The sequence below is a fragment of the Eurosta solidaginis genome, chromosome 3 (genome assembly GCF_040869045.1).
Source record: "Eurosta solidaginis isolate ZX-2024a chromosome 3, ASM4086904v1, whole genome shotgun sequence".
NCBI lineage: Eukaryota > Metazoa > Arthropoda > Insecta > Diptera > Tephritidae > Eurosta > Eurosta solidaginis.
The window spans coordinates 271,697,995-271,725,315 of NC_090321.1; the positions used below are offsets into that span (position 1 = coordinate 271,697,995).

Genomic DNA, 27,321 nt, shown 5'->3' on the forward strand with positions numbered 1-27,321 from the left:
TTAGATACATTAAAAGCTTCCACATACAAAATTAGGCTGAAAGGTTATGCACATTAGATTTACACAAAGGTTGCAGTGCTTCCAGACCTAGTAAAAATACGTAATAAGCAAATACCATAATCTTCTGGACAACATTTCTGGAACACCGGAAGAGCCATTCCACCCTCTCGAAATAGTTCAACGGATCAAAACTCAACTGTTGATGATGCTTCAGGCCAGAAGATGTCTCACCAGAACACATACGAAATCATACGAAGATGAAAACCCCACTCCATTGACAAGACGCAAAGAAGAATAATTCGCAATCGAATTCGCTTCCCAAGGCAGTCGGTTCTATGTACCGGAGCGACTCGGGATTTTTCCCGACCAAGGACTGTCATTTCAGTGTGACACCATCTAATTTGTTTCGTCCCTCCCACAAATTGTCATCCTCCCAGCAGCTCCTTGCAGCAGGACTGCTCCATATTTTCTTACTCCGGGAAGGCATCGAATCCAATCCGGGTCCGTCTCCTGACCCCGGTCCTGAGAAATTGTTTTGCTGCATCTGCCGGAAAAGAATCTTTTTAGGACGGTCATACTCTGTTCAGTGTGTCTCGTGCAAGGGATGGTTGCATCGGACAGGTTGTTCTGGGCTTGATCCCAAAACCCGACGTCCACGTAACTTTTATAAATCTTTTGTGGCTCCTTGCTGTTCACGCCCAAGGGCGTCACGTAGTCTACGTCTAAGCGCCCCCCCCCCCCACTACCTTCCAGCAGCCCCGCTGCTCAGCAAGCCACAACAAGTACCCGCTGCTGCTCGCGCCCCACGGCGCCAACAACTCAAACAGCTCCTACCACTCATAACTACAATCTTCGTTGTAGAGTCGGAAGCAATGCTGAGCAACAGCCCCTGCCCCGTCTTCTCCCCCCCTCTTTTCCGGCAGCAATCGTGTAGGTCAGGGAAACAGACTCTTAGTCTCTACCTCCGTTTGCACCGTTTGCCAGCACAGAATATATATGTTTGCGACATCCGCCCAATGCAGCTCCTGCCTTGGGTGGTGCCACTTCCCTAGATGTTCTGGTATCCGCGACGGCAACCCCCCGACGGGTTTCATCGCGCCATGTTGCCAGGCCGCAACCCCAAATCATCCGGGTACCCCAATGCTTGCCCAAGGACGCCCAGTCCTAGGGCCACAACAGCAATTGCGTCCTGGCCTTCCCCAACCCAGGCGTAGTCACCCGTCACTTACCCCCAGAGTGGCGACGTCTCCCCTTATGCACTTCAGAATTCTGCAGTTAAACTGTAATGGACTAATTGGGAAGATTACGGAGATAGTCGATTTCATGAAGCGGCACAACATCCGCATTGCTGCGATTCAAGAGACTAAACTCACAGCAAGATCTGCATTGCAGACATGCTCTGGGTATAACGTGCACAGGAAAGACCGCGAGAGCGGAAATGGAGGCCGTCTCGCGTTTATCATACACCACTCTGTGCAATATTGTATATTTGATCCTGGCATCGACCGCAGGGACAATGTCTTAGAACGTCAAGGCCTATCTGTCCGGTCAGGCGATGCAAACCTAGAAATCATCAACATCTACATCCCTCCTGCCACCTGTTGCCCCAGTGGATACCGCCCTAATATCAGGGCCTTACTCACTGGCAACAATCGCATTATCTTAGGCGATTTCAATGCCCATCATGATCTATGGCATTCAAACTTGCGGGCGGACAGTAGGGGTGAGATGTTGGCGGATCAAATACAAGAAACGACGTTCTGCACAATAAACGGAGACGCCCCCACACGTATGGTAGGAAGCTGTCACAGCTCACCAGATATCTCAATCGTGAGCGCAGAACTCGTAAACTGCATCAACTGGCAGCTGATGGTAACATTGGCATCCGACCACCTGCCCATACTTATTTCGCTTGAGCGTAACGCCGACTTCATCGTCACTGAAAAACGCACTTTCATAAACTTCAAAAAAGGAAAGTGGAAAGAATATAAATCCTTTACAGACAGCCGCCTAGCTGCCCTCCCTATCCCGACTGATGCCCGCCAAGGGGAGCGTGCCTTCCGTAAGGTCATTAAATCCGCCTCGGCATATTTCATTCCCGCCGGGAGAATTCCCGAAATCCGGCCCCACTTCCCGGCGGAGGCCGCAAACTTAGCGAGAGAACGTGACCTTATAGGACAGCTTGATCCAGGCGACCCCCAAATAAGGGATATAAACCAACGCATCAGATTGCTTGTAGATGAACACAAGCGGGCGAAATGGGAGGAGCACCTAAGAGGTTGTAACCTCTCTACCGGTGTGGGTAAACTTTGGTCCACCGTAAAGTCCCTATCGAATCCGACTAAACACAAAGACAAAGTTTCCATCGCCTTTGGCGACAAAGTGCTGTCGGACGCGAAAAAATGCGCGAGCGCTTTCTGCCGACAATATATAATGCATCCTACGGTCGACAAAGATAGACGGAGAGCCAATAGACGTGCACATAAACACAAATTCAGCGCGTCACCAATCACCATCACCGCTAAAGAGGTTGAGGACGCCATTGGTCGTGCTAAACCATCCAAAGCAGTGGGCCCAGACGGCATAGCCATGCCGATGCTTAAACACCTAGGGAAAGAGGGGTTCAAATATTTAGCATATGTCTTCAATCTGTCTCTTTGCACCTTTGTCATACCTGAGAATGGAAAATGGCCAAGGTGGTCCCGCTACCTGGGAAACCAGCTAACATAGGTGAGTCGTATCGTCCGATATCTCTCCTATCGCCAGTGGCAAAGACGCTTGAAGCCATTCTGCTCCCTTATTTCCAAGCAAATTTGCAGCTAGCCCCTCATCAGCATGGCTTCAGAAAACTCCATAGCACTACCACCGCGCTGAATGCCATTAGTACCCAGATAAATTGCGGTTTAAATCAATACCCCCACCATAGAACAGTACTCATAGCGCTAGACCTATCAAAAGCTTTTGATACGGTCAACCATGGCTCGTTACTGCAGCACCTGGAAGGGTCTACCCTTCCCCCATGTCTTAAAAGGTGGACCGCAAATTATCTGTGTGGTCGGCAGGCATCGGTGCAATTTAGAAACGAAACATCAAAACCAAGGAGAATTAAACAGGGGGTGCCACAGGGTGGTGTCCTATCCCCACTTTTGTTTAATTTCTACTTATCTAAGCTACCTTCACCACCGGAAGGAGTCACAATCGTTTTCTACGCCGATGACTGCACAATAATGGTCACAGGCCCAGGCCCAAAGATCGATGCGCTATGCAATAAAATAAACGGCTACCTCCCTGATCTCTCCAGTTTTTTCGCCTCGCGAAACCTGGCATTATCACCGGCTAAATCTTCCGCGACCTTATTTACAACATGGACGCCCCAAATGTCGACCATTTTGAACATCCACGTCGATGACACTACGCTACCGACTGTCCGACACCCCAAAATCTTGGGTGTGACGTTTGATCAGGATCTACATTTTGGTGAGCACGCAGCCGCAATTGTTCCGAGAATTCAGAGCCGTAACAAAATCCTCAAATCCCTCGCTGGCAGTACTTGGGGAAAAGATAAAGAAACGCTCATGACTACATACAAAGCAATTAGCCAGCCGATTACGTGCTACGCGTCACCCATATGGTCGCCAAGCCTAAAAATCACCCACTGGATAATGAGGCGAGAATACTCCCCATCAGGGAGAGAAATGAGATGCTGACCAAACAGTTCCTGTTGAATACCCAGAAACCTGGGCATCCCAACAGATATCTGATTGATGAACCAGCACCGCCTAGGGGCTTAAGGAGTGATCTCCGTAAGCATTTTGAGGAAATACGGCACCTGAAAACACAGCCGTATAAAGCAAAAAAACAAAAGCAGGTCCTCAGTGAACTCCACAAACAGGCGTCGGACATTTATGCCAGGAATTGCCCGGTGAATCCAATACTCAAAGAACAGTACCCAAAACTTGCGGAGGAAGAACGCATTCTCCCCAGGGAAGTGCAAGTCACTCAACTTCGTTCTGGATACTGTAACAGGCTAAACTCTTACCTATCCAGAATCAACCCCGACATACAAAATGTATGCCCCGCTTACAATGTGCCCTCACATGACACCAACCATCTCTTTAATTGTAATGTGGAACCAACGCCTCTAACACCCGTTTCATTATGGTCCACCCCTGTTGAAACGGCAAGTTTCCTTGGACTCCCGTTAGAGGATATTGATGACAGTTTGTGATCGGTCGCGGCTATTAGGTGGGGCGAGCATTGCTACAACAACAACAACAACAAGAATAATTCGAGATCCCTTAGTACACTTTTGTGCGGCTTTTCGAGCCGATCTTCTACTGAGCCAGTGGAATTCAATCCCGTCAAATGCATGTTGAGTAGTGTGACCCAAGTTATATGAACATTTTTTTTCGTATTTTCACTTGGCAAACCCCTTAGATTTATTCCAAATTAGAACAAAACTATATATAAAAAATTTTAGATCGTTTGCATAATTATTGAGCCCGCAAAGTTTGCTAAAAATGCCATTTTTCTCACTATAGCTCGCTTTAATTGTTCTTAACTTCAGTAATATTTATTTTATAGAATAACTTTATTCACAAATATTCTAGGGACATATCTGATGAACAATGTTGCTCTGTATTAGGTTTCTTTAACATTAATATTTAATCCAGAAAAAAACAAATTAAACAAGTAAAGACGGGACTGTCTTCGGCTGTGCCGAAGACTTCATACCTTTCATGAATGGGGCTGAACAATAATCTTATCCCGTTCGTAATCTCCAAATAATCGGATGTATAAGGTAAGAAATATATAGTGAACAGATGTACATACCTAAACGATTTTTAAGATAAATATAAAATAAAAAATATGTAGGTACTTTGTGTGAGGGTGCAAAGCTTCACGTTTTTTGTGGTCTGCATGTAAAAATTATGACTACGAAGCACGTATTTCAAAAAACTATGACGTAAACGTAACTATTTGATGAAATTTGATGAATTTTGAAGCTTCTACCCGTAAAAAAGGGGGAAAAATGACAGTTTATATGGGGTATATAATATACTAGCAGACCCGTCAGACGTTGTTCTGTCCTAAATTTGGTCTATCTCCATACATTTTAATAAACTTTTTCCGTCTAACCCTGCCCCCCCCCCTCCCCCTCCTCACTTTTTCTTAATCCTTTTATTCACTCCTTCCTCCGTCTTTTCGCTTCATCTATCTCTATTTTCGTCTCACTCTATCTCTTTCTCAGTCTCCTTCCGTCTTTTCTCTTCTCTAAAGTTTTTCCCATTCTTCTTCATCCCTTATTACCAGGCATATCGAATAGGACGTATGTAAATAGTTATGTGGGTATTATTAATTCATGTCTTTATTTCGGCTTCGCATGCACATTTATCAGTTTTGCCAGGTTAATGCAACTAAATCGAATATCACAATGAAAATTACTTTAAAGCTCTCGGCAACAACTTTCATTTGATATCCATATTACACACACATTTTAGGGGTATCCGGGTCCAGGTTTTGCCCATATCTTGAGACCCTAGTCACCCAGCGGTATAAAAATTACTCTGTACTAAAGCACTCATCAACAGCTTCAATTTGATGCCCATAATGTAAAAACACATCCTAGTGTTACCCTGATGCACGTTTTGGCCTATATCTCGAGACCCTTCACAAATAGGTATGAAAACTACCCTGTGCTAAAGCACTCATCAACAGCTTTCATTCGTTATCTATATTCTATAAACACATTCTAGGGGTACCCGCGTCCACGTTTTCGCTTATATCTCGAGACCCTAGTTACACGCGGGTACGAAAAATACCCCGTATTAAAGTACTCATAAACAGCTTACATTCGATACCCATATTGTACAACATATTCCAGGATTACCCAGGTCCACGTTTTGATCTCAAGACCCTATCCAGAACGGGATAAAATTAGCCTGTGTCTGTCTCCTGGTTCTAAGCTACCCCTCGACCAGTTCTCAGCCAAATATGTTCATCCGTTACTTCCTCTTCAATCACTCTATCTATTAAAAAAAGCGCATCAAAATCCGTTGCGTAGTTTTAAAGGTTTAAGCATTCAAAGGGACATAGGGACAGAAAAAGCGACTTTGTTTTATACTATGTAGTGATGTACATCCATACATACCTATAAACCTACGCCCGAAGTTAAATAACGCACCGAATGCTATATATGTACGTATGTATGTGTCGCATCAAGCCTCACTCAAAAGCAATTAGCGCGGACAGTTCACAGCGAACAAACACACATACGCATTTTTTGATAAAAATGTTACTTTTGTTTAAACAATTTGGCTGATATAAGAAAGGAATCAATTATTTTTTTTGATGCAGATCGAAGGTAAATTTTTCAAAGTTTTACCGAAAAGTAGAATTTTTTAAATCCATCCATCCGTTTATGAGTTACAGCTGTGTAAACAAAAATTTTATGATTTTTTACTACATTTTGGCAATTTGCCACGCCCCTATAATATATACCTTCAAATTATATTAACTGTACCATCTAATCTAGCCAAGCTTTCAAATGCAAAAACCCGTTTTAAAATCGGAGCATTCTGTGTGAAGTTATGTGCATACATGGCATTTAGCGACTTTATTTTATAAGATTTATAGATATACATACATACTACTGATCTCTATGATTTTATCAGACAACAATATATGCTATACACGTAAGCATTTGGTGAAATTTGAAGCTTCCAGCTATTAAAATGGGGCTGAAATTGCAAAAAAAAAATATATATATACTATATATACCATCATATATATATTATATATATCACCGATCTCTATGATTTTTTTAAACAACAATATATACTATATACGTAAGCAATCGGTGAAATTTCAAGCTTATAGCTATTAAAATGGGGTAGAAATTGCGAAAAGTTTCTTATCTGAACAATCGGTTGTATGAGATATATACTATATATACAACCGATCTCTATGATTTTTTCAGACAACAATATATGATATATATGTAAGCATTCGGTGAAATTTGAAGCTTCTAGCTGTTAAAATGGGGCTGAAATTGCGAAAATATATATATATATTATATATACCACCATATATACCATTGATCTTTATGATTTTTTCAGACAACAATATATGCTATATACGTAAGCATTCGTTGAAATTTTAAGCCTCTAGCTCTTAAAATAGGGCAGTAATTACGAAAATTTTCTTATCTGTACAATCGGTTGTGGGGGATATATACTATATACGACCGATCTCATCAATTTTTTCAGACAACAATATGTGCAATATACGAAAGTATATGGTGAAGTTTGAAGCTTCAATCTGTTAAATTGTCCGATCCGGCCGGCTCCGAAAAATGTCTAATCGGACACCCAAATACACCCGCTCACCAAATTTTATCAACATATCTCAAAAATTGAGGGACTAGTTTGCATACAAACAGACAGACGGACAGACGGACATGGCTAAATCAACTCAGCTCTTCATCCTGATTATTTCGGTATACTTAATGGTGGGTCTATCTATTTTCCTTTAAGGACTTACAATTTTGGGTTTCGTGACGAAATTAATATACCATTTCATTTTCATGAAAGGTATAAAAATAACAGCGAAATTTTCACATATCTTCGAATTCTTTGCATACGAACATATTGTAACGATTTTACTGCAAATCCTTTTATTTGCAATCTTCTGCTAAGTTCGAATCACTAAACTGTTGAATAAATAACTCCAATATTGAATAATGGAAAAATGGCCTTTATTAAAGTACTTCACAATAGCACTTATACTTTGTAACTCGCTTGCTTAATAACCTAACTGACTGATAGCTTAAATGAAACTGATTCTCGCCTCTACTGTTGTCGCCTTTTTATACTGTCGGATTTCCTCGTTGCATATTTCTAGGCTTTTCTAATTCCAGAACTTACTAGTTAGTTATAAATTTCTCAGCTACAACTACAGATGTATAATTTTTATAGCTTCACTCATACCCCATGCGCTTGTATGTGTGAGCGACACTTCCACAATTCCATACCTTTAGGAGCATTTCATATAAGATATCTGCATGTGCTTGTGCGTTGCTCTCAGCTGCGTGTACCTACATATGTGTAGACATAATGATTGATTCGTTTATGTAGATACATAAGGATTGATTTATGGATGTGCATGCAAGGCGCTGCTTAGCATCGGCTTAGAGATGGCAGCACCCCTTAGTTTTGCTAATATTCGTAACAATATTTTCATATAATTATTTGTGTTATAAAACTACTTTGCTTATTTATCACTTGGTAACAACATAGAATATTTAACTTAGTTGTACTGGCTTTGGAATTTCTGCCAGTGAATTAAAATATGTATTGTAATAATTTTTTACAGTCGAAATTATACGTGCATTGAAACCGAGTTTGTGTGTTTAGTATCCGTTTTCTATTAATAAATATCTGCTAACAATTTGCAACACATAATTAGTGCAACAGTTTACCGTTAGTTCTTACTGAGTAGCAGAGCAGAATATTATTGTTCTTGTTACTTAACGACGACTGCATTTCATTTATTGCCGTGCATTTAAAGTAATTAAACATGTCATCAAGAATTTTGCCTGAAAAAATTCATTTGTTAGGCTATTTTTCTCCTTCCTTAAGTGGGTGTAAACTACCTTCTAACAAAGAAGTTATGAAGGTATTATTTTACGTGAAAGTGCAGAATTAGTGGTCGAAGAAGTGAATATTTTTTGGGATAAAGCTCGAATCCCCACTAGAATCAAGCAACACTGCATAACAAAACTTGAAGATTTATATAATTCATGGCGGAAAGTGAATAAAAATTCTAAAATTAAATCGGAAACGCAAAGCGCAAAGAGAAAGAGAAGAGGCGTGGACGTCGAAGTTAGATGACTTATTTGATACAGCAAGTGCAAATGCACTGGACCTTATTAGAATTTCAGAGGACAAATTATTTTTGGAGAATCAAAGAAAGTGAGGTAGACCGGGGTTTATATATGGCATCGATTACAAATCAGCGTAAGTGAAGAAAGAATGTAAGAACGTTAGCAAAATCATTTAAAACAGAAAGAACAGAATGATCGTGCATTAGCTGCTTCTAGTAAGAAGAAATTGTATATTATTTTTAATATAGTATAACATATATTTATTTGTACTGTCTCTATTCAGATGAAACAGCTGAACTTTCTTCCTGCAGTTCGGAGAGCGTTATCAGCAAAATCGCTGCTAGCTATGAGATAAGTTCAAGGTTATAAATTATAAGTAAAACGTGAGAATGAAACTATATAAAACGTAGATGAGAAATAATTGAAATACACAGGGTTAAATTACAAAACTATAACCAGAACACTTAATTGTTTTAACAGGTCTTAGGAGCAGAAGCTGTAATGCCAACTCCAGCAAAAAAAATATAATGACTCCAAAATTTGCAGCCGCTTTAGATGTTTGCAAGGTCAGTGATCGAAAAGCCGTGCATTTAATTATATGTGTGGTAGAAGCAATCGGTCTTGAATTACAAAACTATATTATAAATAAAACGTCTATACATAATGCAAGGGAAAAAATACGAGCAGTTCAAAAATATAAAAGAACGTTCAAACAAGAACGAACTTGGTGCAATTTGTTTGCACTGGGACGGAAAGCTGTTACCAGCTCTTACTGGGAATGAAAAAGTTGACAGACTTCGAATCATAATTTCATGCGGGCGTACGGAGCAACTACTTGAAGTGCCCGCACCTAAAAGTGCAACTGGCAGAGAGCAGGCGTCTGCTGTTTGTAAAGCTATATTTGAATGGGGACCTCAAGATCATATAAAAGCCTTGGTGTTCGACACAACTGCCGTAAATACAGACCTGTATGACTATTGAACACAGTCTTCAGAAGCAGCTTCTTTGGCTACCTTGCCGTCACCCCATTTTGGAAGTCGTATTAAAAAGTGTCTTTGAAGTTAAGATGAGCAAACCCGACAGCCCAAATGTAAAAATATTTGAGCAATTTAAAAATACGTGGGGAAATATTAACCAAAATAATTATCAGTCTGGAATGAAAGATAATGATGTCAAAAAATATTTAACAGTAGATAAAGATAAAATAATTGAATTTGTGAACGATGCGATCAAAACTAAACAGCCAAGAGAGGACTGCAGAGAGTTTCTTGAGCTAACACTAATATTTCTTGGCGAGACTCCACCTATTCGCGATGTAGCTTTTCGCGCCCCTGGGGCTGTCCACCACGCGTGATGTATGGCAAAAGTTATATACTGCTTAAAAATATTTTTATTTCGACGTGATTTTGATTTGGCAGTGAAAGATAGGAAAGCTTCACGTAATATATGTATTTTTATTGTTTCAATATATGTTGAGATATGGTTCTCTGCCTCTTCTGCTGCACAAGCACCATACAAAGATTTCCAGCTTTTGAAAAAACTGGATTCTTTTAAAAAAAATTGATGCTGATATATCTCAAGTTGCTTTACACAAATTTAAAACCCACTTATGGTACTTGAGTCCTGAATGTGTGGCTTTAAGATTTTTCGATAACAGTGTTTCTGTAGAGTCAAAAAAAGAGATGGCGAATGCATTGAGTCGTCGACTTTAGATGAAGACGTATTACCATGTTTAATCTCCTTTTTCATATTTGGTATAGAATTATGGCATTTTTTAATTTTCTCGTAATTTTCGATATCGAAAAAGTGGGCGTGGTCATAGTCGGATTTTGGCCATTTTTCATACCAGGATAAAATGAGTCTAGATAAGTACGTCGACTAAGTTTAGTAATGATATATCGATTTTTGCTCAAGTTATCGTGTTAAAGGCCGAGCGGAAGGACAGACGGTCGACTGTGTATAAAAACTGGGCGTGGCTTCAACCGCCCATTTTCACAGAAAACAGTTATCGTCATAGAGTCTATGCCCCTACCAAATTTCACAAGGATTGGTAAATTTGTGTTCGACTTATGGCATTAAAATTATTCTAGACAAATTAAATGAAAAAGGGCGGAGTTACGCCCATTTTGAAATTTTCTTTTATTTTTGTACTTTGTTACACCATATCATTACTGGAGTTAAAGATAGAAATTTTTTTTTTTTAATTTGACTTAAAAAAATTTTTTTTTTTTAAGTTGGCGTGTTCGTAATCCGAATTTGCTAATTTTTGCTTAGCACACATATAGTAATAGGAGTAACGTTCCTGCCAACTTTCATCATGATATCTTCAACGACTGCTACAGCTTGCAAAACTTTGAAATTACTTTCTTTTAAAAGTGGGCGGTGCTACTCCCATTGTCCAAAATTTTACTAATTTTCTATATTGCGTCATAAGTTCAACTCACGTACCAAGTTTCATCGCTTTAGCCATCTTTGGTAATGAATTATCGCACTTTTTCTGTTTTTCGAAATTTTCGATATCGAAAAAGTGGGCGTGGTTATTGTCCGATTTCGTTCATTTTAAATAGCGATCTGAGATAAGTGCCCAGGAACCTACATACCAAATTTTATCAAGATACCCCAAAATTTACTCAAGTTATCGTGTTTACGGACGGACGGATATGGCTAAATCAATTTCTTTTTTCGCCCAGATCATTTTGATATATAGAAGCCTATATCTATCTCGATTAGTTTATGCCGTTACGGATTAGCGTTATGCGAACAAAGTTAATATACTCTGTGAGCTCTGCTCAGCTGAGTATAATTAATATTACTGAAGTTAATTAAGAACAATTAAAGCGAGCCATAGTGAGAAAAATATCATTTTTAGGAAACTTTGCGGGCTCAAGGAACGCCCAATAATTATGCAAACGATATAAAATTTTTTATATATAGTTTTTTTCTAATTTGTCTAATTTGGAACAAATCTAAGGGGTTTGCCAAGTGAAAATACGAAAAAAAATAACGGTCACACTAATGTTGAGCATGTGCAGTCTTTGTCATGTGAAAGAAATTCAGCTTACACGTCAATGCGATCCAGCTCTTTTGGCGCAAGACGTTTTCGAGAATATGTGTTCCTTCTCTTCAACTCATAATATGATTAAATCAAACTGTTTTTATTATATGTCCTGTGTTAAAAGGGGTTTTAACGACTACCTGCTGACGACGATATATCCGAGATTATTTTATTCTTAGCTCATTATAGTCATTCCCCTTTTTCTTGGTCTGCTTTGGGGACCCGACAAATCTATCTTGCATGTCTACTCATATAGTTTTCATCTGGCTTTTTTGCAATTCAGATTTCACTAGCATAAAAAATAATAAAAATAAGGTAACGATGGAAATTGTTTAAAAGTATATATCATCAGCATCACATAACTCATAATACAAATCCGACTAAGAAAGCATTTAATTGCGCACGTGTGTATTAAGTATGTGCATATTGATGATGAGAAGACCCGGATCTAGAGAACCATGCCTGTTAGAGAACCGGCCGCTAAGTCTTATAGGTTCGTATTTAAAATACTGTGGATATGGGGAGAGCAAACAAATCTGATCCGGAGCATGTCCGATCAAAACCTTGTACCCGGCAGTTATTGTCCTGCCCGAAAACGGGCTTGCCTACATTTTATTTAACAATTCTTCTTTCTATTCTTGTCCTTCCCTTACTCCACTTTTCCATTACCCATCTTTCTCAACTTCTCCATCTACCTCCCACGAAGAAAACTTTTCTATATACATTTTCTTTCGAAATCTAAATCCCACCCCAACTCCCCCACATATAAGACCTTTACGCATCAGAACTTAACCTTTTTTATACTCAGCTGAGCAGAGCTCACAGAGTATATTAACTTTGTTCGCATAACGGCAATCCGTAACGGTATAAACTAATCGAGATAGATATAGACTTCTATATATCAAAATGATCTGGGCGAAAAAAAAAATTCATTTAGCCATGTCCGTCCGTCCGTCCGTAAACACGATAACTTGAGTAAATTTAGAGGTATCTTGATGAAATTTTGTATGCGGGTTCCTGGGCGCACATCTCAGATCGTTATTTAAAATGAACGAAATCGGAGTGTAACCACGCCCACTTTTTCGATACCGAAAATTTCGAAAAACAGAAAAAGTGCGATAATTCATTACCAAAGATGGATAAAGCGATAAAACTTGGTAGGTGGGTTGGCCTTATAACGGAGAATAGAAAATTAGTAAAATTTTGGAAAATGGGAGTGGCACCGTCACTTTTAAAATAAGGTCATTTAAAGATTTTTCAAGCTGTAATTTGGCAGTCGTTGAAGATATCAAGATGAAATTTGGCAGAAACGTTACTCATGTTACTGTCTGTGTGCTAAATAAAAATTAGCAAAATCGGATGGCGAACACGCCCACTTTTAAAAAAAAATTTTTTTCATCAAATTTTAACAAAAAATTTGATATCTTTACAGTATATAACTAAATTATGCCAACATTCAACTCCAATAATGATATAGTGCAACAAAATACAAAAATAAAAGAATTAAAAAAGGGGCGTGGCGCAGCCCTTTTTCATTTAATTCGTCTAGAATACTTTTAATGCCATAAGTCGAACAAAAATTTACCAATCCTTGTGAAATTTGGTAGGGGCATAGATTCTATGACGATAACTGGTTTATGTGAAAATGGGCAAAATCGGTTGAAGCCAAGTTTAGTTTTTATACACAGTCGTTCGCCTGTACTTCCGCTTGGCCGTTAACATGATAACTAGAGCAAAAATCGATATGTCTTTACTAAACTAAGTTCACGTACTTATGTACTTATCTGAACTCACTTTATCTTGGTGTAAAAAATGACCGAAATCGGACTATAACCACGCTCACTTTTTCGATATCGAAAATAACGAAAAATGAAAAAAAAAATGTCATAATTCTATATCAAATATGAAAAAAGGGATGAAACATGGTAATTGGATTGGTTTATTGACGCAAAATATAACTTTAGAAAAAATTTTGTAAAATGGGTGTGACACCTACCATATTAAGTAGAAGAAAATGAAAAAGTTATGCAGTGCGAAATCAAAAGCCCTTGGAATCTTGCAGGAATACTGTTCGTGGTATTACATATATAAATAAATTAGCGGTACCCAACAGATGATGTTCTGGGTCACCCTGGTCCACATTTTGGTCGATATCTCGAAAACGCTTTCACATATACAACTAAGGGCCACTCCCTTTTAAAACTCTCATTAATACCTTTAATTTGATACCCATAACGTACAAACACATTCTAGAGTCACCCCTGGTCCACCTTTACGGTTATATCTCGAAAAGGCGTCCACCTATAGAACTAAGGCCCACTACGTTTTAAATAATTATTAACACCTTTCATTTGATACTCGAAAAGGCGTCCAGCTATAGAACTAAGGCCCACTCCCTTTTAAAATACTTATTAACACCTTTCATTTGATACCCATATCGTACAAACATATTCTAGAGTCACCTTTGGTCCACCTTTATGGTGATATCTCGAAAAGGCGTCCACCTATAGAACTAAGGCCCACTACGTTTAAAATGATCATTAAACCTTTCATTTGATACCAATATCGTACAAACGCATTCTAGTCACCCCTGGTCCACCTTTATGGCGATATTTCGAAAAGACATCCACCTATAGAACTAAGGCCCACTCTCTTTTAAAATACTTATTAACACCTTTCATTTGATACCCATATCGTACAAAGAGATTGTAGAGTCACCCCTGGTCCACCTTTATGGCGATATCTCGAAAAGGCGTCCACCTATAGAAGTAAGGTCCACTCCCTTTTAAAATACTCTCTGACATGAAAAAGTGGCCAACTTGCAAATTTTGTAGAAGGCAAAGCATAAGAAGAAGAATTTGTCATTTGCTTTGGCTAAGAGTGTTGGTACACTGGTAACTTTTTCAACATTTTTCGCAATTAAAAACTGCAATATAACAAATGTATACGACACAAAATATGTTAGCAATTATTTTTGTTGTATAGGGAGAATGTTTATAACAGTGCTTCGCAAAATTTTGTATGTGAATGGGCAAAGCGAAATAAACTTGAATTGCCAAGCCTGAAGTTCCTTCATATTTAAAATCGCAACATCTTGGTTGATTGTGGCGTTGTTACTGGAATGTATAAGCTTGTGTTAAACGCAGCTATATGAAAAATTTCATTGTGCCGCGGCCTTTATTTTGCATCTCTACCGTTTAAAATATTCGGTTAATTGCTCAGAACCACACATCACTATATTGTGAGCGTTGTGATTGGCGACTATTGCGACCAAGGGTAAGAGGTCGTTGTCGTGGCCCTCCAAAGCGTTATCACCTATGTCAAGCCTTGAAGCGTCTGAGCTGATGATCGGTTCAAAAAAAAAGTTTAAGCTCCAAAATCAGTTTCTTGTGATATTTCAGAGCAATCGGCACGAGCTCAAAACTAACGGACAGTCGGTTTTTAATTATTTTATTTCAGTTCGCGAATGAATGTACGTTAGACCAAATCAGAATATTAAATTTTTTTTTGTTTGAAAGAGGCTTTAAAGTTTTGCTTGTGGATTGTAGGTTTTTTCCGAATTAAGTTATATAATATGATAATAAAAAGTTCGGGTCGACTTCAGCACACATAAAATTATATATTTATGAGTTTCTTAAATAACAATTATATTCAACGAAGTGTGACATACCCTCTCAGTCTAAGAGTCATCAGCCTATCATTATTTCTTTTCTAGAAACTCTGCACATGAAATGGTGGTATGCTTAGACCAGAGTTGCTAAGGAATGCAATCACCCGAGAATGCAATCCATGAATTCCCATATCTGGAAAAACAATTTGGGAGTGCAGACTTTATTCCTTCTTTTGGAATAATTAACACATTTTTTAATCACTTTCTCTTCTGGTTAATCCGGACTAAATATTCCGTTCTGCATTCTTCTTGTGGAATAATAACATTTAAAAGCATTCCTCTTGTGGAGTAACAAAATTCAAAAGCATTACGCAAGTGAGTAATAAAAGGGAAAAGCAAAAGGAATGCAAAGGATTGCGAAACGCCCTCCGAGTATTGCAGTCCAATGAATGCAATCCATGGAATACAAAAAGGAGGAAAAAAAAAGGATAAAGACTAAAACTTCTTATTCATTATGCCATGCTAACAAAGAAGTCTTGCAATCCTCTAGGGCTGCATTTAAAATAATAATTATTCCAGTCTAAGACAAAGCAAAGGTTTTAAAAAAAATGTCCGAAGTAAGAGTCCTTCTTACATTGTTCTATAAAATTTTGGGGCGTATCGTGTTATACGATCCGTGATCGAAAGCCGTCTTTTGAAAAACAATGGGCGTTTTCAGCAAACACAATACCGCACACCTAGACCATTACTCAATAATCTTAAATTTCGAAGTTATGAGTACCACCGGGCTCCCCGTTTCACTACCTATCGAACTGTATACTCAATTTATTAATACCTTCTCTAATCAGCGAGAAAAGGCTTTGTAGAAAAAAAGGCGTATGTACAAAATTAATGTTATTGTAGCGAAAAGACACTGTTCGGAAATTTTTGGGAGTATTATCGTTAGTCCTTTGCCAGCTATAGATCCGGTATTTTCCGGCAACAAACACCATTAAGGTACAAGCCCGACCCCCAGAGCATAGCCTGATAAAGAAACAGTGTTCGCCACGGGTAGGTGAAGTTGACAATCGGGTTAAAGAAGCTATTAATTGCGCAGGCAACCTTGAAAGGGTTGCGCTACACAGCCCCTTGAATCCCAGTACCAAGTACGTCTTGAAAACAAATGTTTTTAAATTAACTAGAACTCACCCAAGGATTGAAGTTAATCCATAACAGAGGGAACTTTAACAGAAACAAATAATTTCGGGCCTTTTAACATGAACTTCGTCGGCTTTTTATCTGCACCAATCGGTACCGACAAATTATTATTTGAATATCGGCTTATTATCGACAGCGATCCATTATCGCGAAGTTATCGTAAGTTATGTGTCTTCGATTTTATAATTAATTTTATCTGTATGTGTTTCATAGCAAACCTGAAATCGATAACTTTTTGATAACTAACCGAAAACTTTTCGATAGCAAAATCAAAACTTTTCAGCAACACTCCGATAACAAATCGATACCTTTCCGATAAATAATTGATATATTTTCGCTAACATAACGGTAACTTTTCGATAATAAACCGATAGCACGTCGACCAAAAATCACGCCTTCTGTTTCACCTTCTTTACATCAACTTCTTTTCCGTTGTCGTTTCACTGTCTTTATACATGTATGTATGTATGTATATCATCGAATTGTTTTTCTAGTCCTCGTTAATTTCCATTAATTGATTAGCTGCATCATTTCCCTCACATCAACTGTACCACGTACATTACGCTATACTGACTACACTTACGCTTACATTATGTATTCCCTTATAGCATACCAATCCAACATACCACTTTTACTACACAACACACTTCGCTTACACTACAGATTACAGCTACACTATTTACAAGGCCTACACTACAAACTACACATACATTATGTATTCTCCCATACAGCATACCAAACCCACATACTACGCCTACACTACACACTATGCTTACGTTCTGTATTCCCCCATAGGTTAGCTTAGGTTATGTTCAAGTGGCTGCCGTTCACATCGGAGCGGCACACTTAGGCCTTTATAGGCCCATTGTGAAACCACACGAATTTGTTCCTACTCTCCTAATCAAACGACTTCGTTGAGTTTGTGAAGCTAACTAAGCGTCGTGTATTGACCTCAGCTTTATCAGTCAGATCTACAAGAAACATATTGCCCATGAAACATTGCCTTTTTATACCGGGTGCTGGACATCCGCAAAGTAGATGCCTAATAGTTTCAGGCTATTCTTCGTTGCCGCAGCTTCTAAAATAATCATTAAATGGAGCCCCAATCCTTCCTGCATGCGGTCCAATACAAACGTGACCAGTGAGAAGACCTACAACTTAGAAAAGATCCCTCTTACGGAGGGTGAGAAGCTCTCGCGAACTCTTCTCATTCCATTCCGGCCATGTGAGTTTTGCCGTGTGGCATCTATCATGATGATTCCACCTGGCTCCGGATTCCATCAGTAGAGCCTTCTTTATCTTCAGCTTGGAGGTGGATAGCAGCATGCCCAACCTCTTCCAGGATATCGAACGTGCAAGGGAGGTTCCCTTTCTTGCAAGCTCATCCGCCATCTCATTACCTGGTATGCCCTTATGTCCCGGAACCCATACCAGATGCAGAGTAAACTGTTCAGCCATCACGTTAAGTCATCTGCGACAGCCTACTACAATTTCAGAATTAGGTGTGACAGAGTCAGGGGCTTTCAGTGCTGCTTGACTGTCTGAGAAAATATAAATGTGCTTCTGGGAGACTGCCTTCTGCCTAAGGCAGCATGGCAATACCGCACACTGCGCCTAAACTACAGACTGCGCTTATCCTTACATTCTGGGTTGCCCTATACTATGAGCAGAGATGTTGACATATCTAAAATTGGATTGGCGCGAATGCTGCCAGTGAGTTTTTAGCGTTTTCTGAACTTTGCGACTTTTTGAGTTGATCGCTGATTTGATCTAGGTGTACGATATATGATTTCACCAATGATCTACGCATAGCTCTACTAAATGAATCGACCTACCCATTTCAACCATATTGGCTCTCATAAACATCCTTTATTTAGATACTACATAAGCGAAACTCTCTAGCCTGGGAGGGCAAAAAATGTAAATGGTCTAATGTGTACATGAGTACTTACTTAGTATATATATGAATAGAGCTTGACGATTTGAATGCTTCTTCGTATGATACGTAATTCTACAACAAATTTTCAACAAACGACTAACTACAGCAAATACTTATTGTTGTAACAATAAACATTCATACTACATACATACAAAATAAAAACAAATACTTATATATGTACATCAATATGCGGAAGCTTTCCGTCAGGCGGATAATACAATCTCAATTTATTATTGTGATAATAATCGCAATAACAATGATTCTAATGTCGGTGATGTGTCAATCTGCCCCGTTACTTGGTAATTTTTCAAGCATATATAAATCTATGGAAATTGTGGATAAAACAAGTGTGATATCTTATCCGTCAACTGCCTGATAGGATGTTCAAGGTGGCTACTTTTAAGCGTTTTGGCAGACTTTTGACAGGATGTTCATTATGGCGACGTATAGGGCTGGCTACCTTCAGCGGGTGATAGAAACGGATACAGAATGGGACCACGATAGTCAATTAAAAATCAGGTGATCGGTTCTATTTGTAATTTTGATGTATATGCAGAAGTTATCAGACTTGTCTTATCCACAATGTCTATGGAATTTTAAAACAGTGAACTGATTTTAAAGTAAAACCGGAAAAACCTTCGTTCCTGGCAATAAAAAAAAAAAAAATATTTTGCAAACTTTTTTCTTGAAACTTGTCGGATAAATTTTTATACTCAGCTGAGCAGGTTTTACAGAGTATATTAATTTTTTCGCATAACGGTACCCTGTAACGGCATAAACTAATCGAGATAGATATAGACTTCTATATATCAAAATGATCTGGGCGAAAAAAGAAATTCATTTAGCCATGTAAGTCCGTCCGTCCGTCCGTAAACACGATAACTTCAGTAAATTTTGAGGTATCTTGATGAAATTTGGCATGTAAGTTCCTGGACACTCATCTCAGATCGCTATTTCAAATAAACAAAATCGGACTATAACCACACCCACTTTTTCGATATCGAAAATTTCGAAAAACCGAAAAGTGCGATAATTCATTACCAAAGACTGATAAAGCGATGAAACTTGGTAGGTGGATTGACCTTATGACGCAGAATAGAAAGCTAGAAAAATGTTGGACAATGGGGGTGGCAACGCCCATTTTTTAAAAAGGTAATTTAAAACTTTTGCAAGCTGTAATTTGGCAGTCGTTGAAGATATCATTATGAAATTTGGTAGGAACGTTACTCCTACTACTATATCTGTTCTAAATAAGAATTAGCAAAACCGGATGACGAACACGCCCACTCTTTTAAAAAAATGTTAACAAAAATTGAATATCTTTACAGTATATAAGTAAACTATGTCTACATTCAACGCCAGTAATCATATGGTGCAACAAAATACAGAAATAAAAGAAAATTTCAAAATGCCATAAGTCGAAAAAAGATTTACCAATCCTTGTGAAATTTGGTAAGGACATAGCTTCTATGACGGTAACTGTTTTCTGTCAAAATGGGCGAAATCGGTTGAAGCCACGCCCAGTTTTTATTCGCAGTCGGCCGTCTGTCCGGCCGTTAACACGATAACTTGAGCAAAAATCGATATATCTTTACTAAACTTAGTTCACGTATTTATCTGAACTAACTTTATCTTGGTATTAAAAATGGGCGAAATCCGACTATGACCACGCCCACTTTTTCGATATCGAAAATTTCGAAAAATGAAAAAAATGCCATAATTTTATACCAAATACAAAAAAGGGTTGAAACATGGTGATTGGATTGGTTTTTTGACGCAAGATATAACTTCAGAAAAAACTTTGTAAAATGGGTGTGGCACCTACCATATTAAGTAGAAGAAAATGAAAAAGTTGTGTGAGGCGAAAACAAAAGCGCTTGGAATCATGGCAGGAATACTGTTCGTGGTATTACATATATAAATAAATCAGCGGTACCCGACAGATGATGTTCTGGGTCACCCTGGTCCACATTTTGGTCGATATCTCGAAAACGCCTACAACTAAGGGCCACTCCCTTTTAAAACCTGCATTAATACCTTTAATTTGATACCCATATCGTACAGACAAATTATAGTCACCCCTGGTCCACCTTTATGGCGATATCTCTAAAAGGCGTCCACCTATAGAACTAAGGCCGACTCCCTTTTAAAATACTCATTAACACCTTTGATTTGATACCCATATCATACACACACATTCCAGGGTTACCCTAGGTTCATTTTCCTAAACGGTCATTTTGCCTCCATAGCTCTCAGCTGAGTATGTAATGTTCGGTTACACCCAAACTTAGCCTTCCTTACTTGTTGTATCTAAAGTTTTGCCAAACTGAAATACATAGAAATGCGAACATCTATCATATACTTTCCCCTTTTATATAAATAAATAAATGCAAGGCGCCATAACCTCCGCTTCTCTTCCAATTTACGTCGTGCTCCTTTTAATTTCTCCTACAAATTTCTCCACATTTATATATACGCCGACTCCGAACGGCATCTCCAAGGCAGATGAGTTTTCACTGAGAAGTTTTTCATGGCAGAAATACACTCGAAGTGCTTGGCATATCACTGCCGAGGGGTGACCTCGCTTAGAAAAACTTTTTTCTAATTGACAAAACCTTTTTCTAAATTTTTATGTTGCTTTGCCCGGGGCTTGAACCCCGGGTTCTTCGATATGGTCGGCGAAGTATGCTACCACCACACCACGGCGGCCGCCTCTCTTTTTCTTTGATATGGTTAATTTATAAAAAATCCCAGCGAATATGTAACTAAAACTATGTAGGGAAATTCCAAAAACGTTTTCGAATAATTCGAGATGTGTTTAAAAATATGCACATCAATGAGATGACTGACGATTTGGAACAATATAATGTAGTTGGAGATAAGTATCTGGAAGGTTCGTCATACGAAGACTCGGGATTGACGGTATACGGTCCAAGCATTTACATTAAGGGGTAGACTCATTGAGCAGAAAGTGGTGAATGGTCTACAATTATCTAGCGGCATAGTTTTTAGAGCAACGATGCTTCAAAATAGCAGAGTTTATAGATTTTCCTCATGACAAAAAATAATTATTTGGCTTTAAAGATCGTCATTTTAAACTGCTCTGCCTAACTCTGGAAACATTTAGAGCAACATAAAATACTTCCAGCCTTATCATTAAACCCGACTGTCGTTGTTCGGGCTTTGTCTATCCACCTATCCCCTCTGTTCCACCCTCTTCTTCCTTTCCTATTTCCTCTCCTCACTGCGTTTTTCCAGTTGTTATGCAGTTTACTCAATCTCCCTATCCGCTTGATTCTTCCATGAATCTTCCCGCTTTTCCTTTTACTCTTACTGCTTTTGCTCTTATCTGTCTCACTACTACTCCGCAACTTATGCTAATGTTATTCCTACTCTCCTGTTAGCTTCTCCTTTCTACTTATTCTGAAACCATTACCCTTCATCTTACTTTTACTCTCACTCTCCCCCTTTCTCGTGTTCCCATTACTTTTCCGACTTCCCTGCAACCTCCTCTACTTTTCCTTTTTTCTTTTGGCTTTTTTCCGTGGCCGCCGTGGTAACATGGTAGCATGCTCCTCAAAGCAGCATCGAAAGTATAGAAAACAAATTTTTCAATTTGAAAAAAGTTTTTCTTTTCCGGTAGTGATTTGGCAAACACTCCGAATGTAGTACTGCCATAAAAAACTTCTCTGCCTTGCGGACATCGTTCGGAGCCCGCATAAAACATGTAGGTCCCGTCCAATCTATTTGTAGGAAAAATTCAAAGGAGCACGGCACGAATTGGAAGGGAAGGTGAATTTTGAAATCCGTGAATCCATGAAATGCAACAAAAAATTAAAGCAATTTCCTTATCCTACTTTAGGAAGAGAGTGATTCTTAAAGTGTGATCTCTTTACTGGGTAAATCACCCTGCAAGCTACTGATAAGAAGTTTATCCAACGATACCAATAGAACTGAGAATCTTTGTTTTAAAATTTACCAATAGATATAAAAAATTTTCAAGAAAGCTTTCCTTTAAACAAAGCCATGGCAAGTGTGTTAGAACCATACCGAACCCTCCTTAATAGTAAAGATGAGTTCGCCCGCCGGCACTTCACTTTGCTGGCGGTTAATCTTGTAACCGGTTTGGCGCGTCCTCCGACTTCGCCGCACTTAAGATTCAGGCCTTGCCTTTGGAAGTTTGAATAAACTCCTTTTAACTTCTACTTGCTTATATTAATCAGTCTTATCAATTTAACCCCATTGTACCTGTTAAATCGAAGATTGGTAGCAGTTTATTTTGTTCGTCCCGCAACGTTCTGACGATTCTTTAGTTCTCAAAGTTTCGATAGATATCTGTGAATACTGTGATCAATTAGTGCCACAGTTAGAAACTGAGCAACCGCTTCATCGCTTCTTTCACTTTCTTGGTTAATCTATGAGTAAACCAAAGTATCTATATTACCTCCCTTTATTTTATCCATCACTTCGGGTCAACAGCCCCTCTTGCTGCGGTAAGGCCGCCGTGAAGGGAAGGCCCTTCAAAAGCCACGCAGTGCATATTTTCCAGAAGAAGTTATAGTATTTATGTTATTGGAGAGGTGTTGGGTTCAATACCTGCCTGGGAGTAAAAGTAAAATAATATACCCACAAATCTAAGGAAAAATACAAGTTTTGGGACGTTTATTTTTTAAGGAAATGACTGCGCTGTTTCAAAAGGGAAAGAACAAAAATGAATTCCTGTTCAGTTGGCGAGACGAGACCTGCATGTTTTATTGCGTCTCCAAACGACAATGCATGAAGATGAATTATCGCTGAGAAGCTTTTCATGCCAGAAATAAACTCAGAGTGTTTTCCAAACCACTGCCATGTGATGACCGCGCTTGTAAATTTTTTCGGAAGTATTTTGATGTTGAAAAGTTTTGAACTTCGAGACGCTTCAAACATGTTCCTTCTTAGACTTAAACAAATTGGACTACAGAAAAGTTTCCTACAACTACAAAAAAATTGGAAATGTTCATGAAGATTTTAAAAGTTTTTCGGAGATGTTTTAAAAATTTCGAATCGAGATAGAAATAGACTTCTATATATCAAAATCATCAGTATCGAAAAAAATTTGATTGAGCCATGCCCGTACGTCCGTCCGTCTGTCCACTTACACGATAACTTGAGTAAATATTGAGATATCTTCACCAAATTTGGTACACGAGCTTATCTGGACCCAGAATAGAATGGTATTGAAAATGAGCGAAATCGGATGATAACCACGCGCACTTTTTTTTAATATAAAGCACAGAAACCTGATTATTTAGTAAATAATGCACCTAGAATGTTGAAATTTTACGTGTGGACTGATGTTGAGACTCTCGATAAAAATTGTTAATGGGCGTGGCACCGCCCACTTGTGATAAAATCAATTTTACAAATATTATTAATCATAAATCAAAAATCGTTAAACCTATCGTAACAAAATTCGGCATAAGGAATTTACCATAAGGAATGCTTTGAAGAAAAATTAACGAAATCGGTTAAGGACCACGCCCACTTTTGTATAAAAGATTTTTGAAAGGGTCGTGGACTAATAAAATAAGCTATATCTTTGCAAAAAAAGAGCTTTATATCAATGGTATTTCATTTCCCAATTGGATTTAAAACAATAAACAGGAAAAACTTCAAGTTTTAAAAAAATGGGCGTGGCACCGCCCCTTTTATGAGTAAGCAATTTTCTATGTTTCGGGAGCCATAACTCGAAGAAAAATTAACGGATCGTAATGAAATTGGGTACACAAATTTTCCCTATAGCAGGAAATATTTCTAGAAAAAAAGAACGAGATCGCTTAAGGACCACGCCCAATTTTATATAAAATATGTTTAAAAGGCTCGTAGACGAAAATCATAAGCTATATCTTAGCGAATAGAATTTTACTTTCTAGATTGAATTATAACATTAAATTGGAAAACACTCAAATTTTTGAAAATGGGTGTGGCACCGCCCCTTTTTTGTCTAAGCAATTTTCAATGTTTCGGGAGCCATAACTCGAAGAAAAATTAGTTCAGAATAGAATAATATGTATATGTATTATTGCGCAGCCTTGTAAGACTATTATTAAGCACACAAAACAAACAACAGCAGTATTTCAAGTGTACAGTTGGGTAAGTAATGTTCGGTTTTACCCGAAATTAGACTTCCTTACTTGTTTAATAAAAACTTTTTATTTTATTTTTTTTTTTTATTTTTTGTTTTTTCAAGAAAACGAAAATAGAGAAAGAAGAAGAAACGGATCAAATTTGCTATTAATTTTTACTACCATTTATTTAATCATAGCTGTACATACATGTTAATAACTTCTTATTTTTCTTATCTTGAATTATAGGATATCAAACCAATTTCGAAGATAATCCACGTAGTCAAGGACTTCCGAAGCCAGTTTTTCTACATTGTGATGAAATTGGAAATCATTTAAATTGCATGCTATATTGCAAGAGTAGAGGACATACGTCTGGAAATTGTGGCGGTGATTTCACTTGTAATTGTTTCTAGTATCTATTTTCCTTTTAAAAATAAGTTTAGTGAAACGTTTTGTTCTGAAATATTTTTTTTATTGTTTGTAGCTACTTGTACTAAATAAATATCAAACATGTTTAGAGACAAGTTTACTATTGCATCTTCTCATATTATTTTGATGAATTCTCTTTATTAAAACACCGAAGAAGTGAAGCCAAAATCAACAAATCAGGTTTCTTATTCTAGAATTAACAGATATTCAGTAAAAATAATGGCATTATGGTTAATTCAGGTGTTTTTTGTGAAGACTACAAAATTTGCTTAGTTATTTCAACAAAGGAGTAACTGTCGATCACAAGTCAACAATATCCTGTAAAAAATACAGATTCCTAACCAATCTAAATGATCATTCTGTAAAAAGAACTGATTTCATTGGTCATTTCAACAGCGAACAACTGTCAATATTATGCAAATGCATTAGCTAACTTTAAAGAGAAACTTACGCTCACTACTTTGTTCAGCTGACTATCGTGCCACAGAAATCTCTGTCATATCAACAGCCAATATTGCCGGAAATCTCTCATTTTAACAGTTTTCATTGGTATTTTTAGGCTTGGCATATTGAGAATTCCTATAAGTGCAAAATCTATTCATATATTGCCATACCTACCTGTCAAATAATTGTTGAGAGGGAGAATGGCTGTCGCGAATTCCCAGAGAATGTAAGAAAGATTTGTTTTTTTGCTCACAGTTATTAAATTGAAATACCAAGAATTGCCCATTTGTGTTTCAAAACAACTTTTCTAAATGTGTCTACAGAAACTCAGACTATATATTAGCTGTGTTGTTTTTTTACATCTATAGACGTTTACGCTTAACCTTTATATGGGCTGCTAAGCGTCAAACTCTAAATACACCTCTGAAATTACGGCGCATAAAATTAGTACTACTAAATTTCAATACGCATTATACTCAGATGTAACTGAAATATGTGTCTATGTTTCACCTCTACACTAATTCTATGTATCACCTCTTAAAATGATGTGCGTCCACAATTCATCGCAACTGATTCAGCTATATGTTATACCCTATGGCTATCAGAGGGTTGTGTCTCCACTTTTCGGTACACCCTGTGCTCTAGCTAGTTATTTAACCTCTGCCGCTAGATGGGTCTCCTAAGCATTATCTAAGCGAGGATAAGCGTTTTTTTACGCGCAAACGTAAACGTATACGCGTGTAAAAAAACACGGCTATTCATTTTTAAAATCTAGTTAAAAGATAAAAAATGAGCAACCAGTTAGGCAAGGATTTCAAAATATGTTAATAATGCAATATACCAGTCGTCTACAAAAATGTTTGAAAAACACTATTGAGCAATTAATTCCAGTAATCGAATACTAATTTAACAGCTGATCCAGGCTGTTTACTATTGTGAACTTTTTTTTTCAAACATTCGCCACTTGTATGAATTCAAAATGGCTTGGAAAAAGCAACAAATTAAAAAAGTTTGTTTCAATTAGAAGCTTTTCATGGCAAAAATACCCGGAATATTTCACAACACCTGCCGATGGGACTTGAGCCCAGGACCTTCGGTGTGGTAAGCGAGCAAGCTCGTCCTATTTCGAAATACGGCTAAAAACGCACCTCAGAATTTATATCAACACCTCCCTATCTCAATATAAACTCTATACGTTACGGGCATTTGGAAACAAACTCTGATATAGGTCGTTCCTCAAACAAATTCTGACATAGCTGAAAGATGTTTACTCTTTAATACCATAAAACTCATGTTCTTAGGATCGACCTGTGTATGGCTACTACTATGAAAAAGAGTTTTGACTAGGGATGATGATTTTACACGGGTAATGATTTTCCCGGCTATCATTCCACTCATACGTCAGCCTATAGTTCTTGAGAGGCACTCTAATATTAATTTTTGCAATAGCTTTCATAAACTCTTATTTATTTATCATTAAATCGTATCGAAATGATATTTGGCATACCACTTCTTCTGATCACGAGTAACGTTCCCACTAAAAAGGAGCGTATCGGCATATCACCACGCCAGCTTTTAAAAATGTATACTAACCTGGGTCGATTTGTATGGACAAAAGTTAACCGATATCGCGCAATCGATTTTTCGATAGGATTT

At 38.0% G+C, this 27,321-nt stretch overlaps 1 long non-coding RNA gene across 7 annotated transcripts; it reads left to right on the top strand.

Annotated features, from left to right (window-relative positions):
• The first annotated feature begins 15,293 nt into the window (after nucleotides 1–15,293).
• On the top strand, nucleotides 15,294–25,324 carry LOC137245583 (uncharacterized). Of its 7 annotated transcripts, none has more exons than XR_010951358.1 (4): nucleotides 15,358–15,411; nucleotides 15,655–16,694; nucleotides 18,624–18,984; nucleotides 25,039–25,324. It is a non-coding gene; the product is annotated as an uncharacterized lncRNA (long non-coding RNA). The 7 variants fall into 7 exon arrangements; XR_010951357.1 differs by having other exon boundaries at nucleotides 15,372–15,483; XR_010951359.1 differs by lacking the exon at nucleotides 15,358–15,411 and adding an exon at nucleotides 15,469–15,483 and having other exon boundaries at nucleotides 15,655–15,924.
• Nucleotides 25,325–27,321: the final 1,997 nt, after the last annotated feature.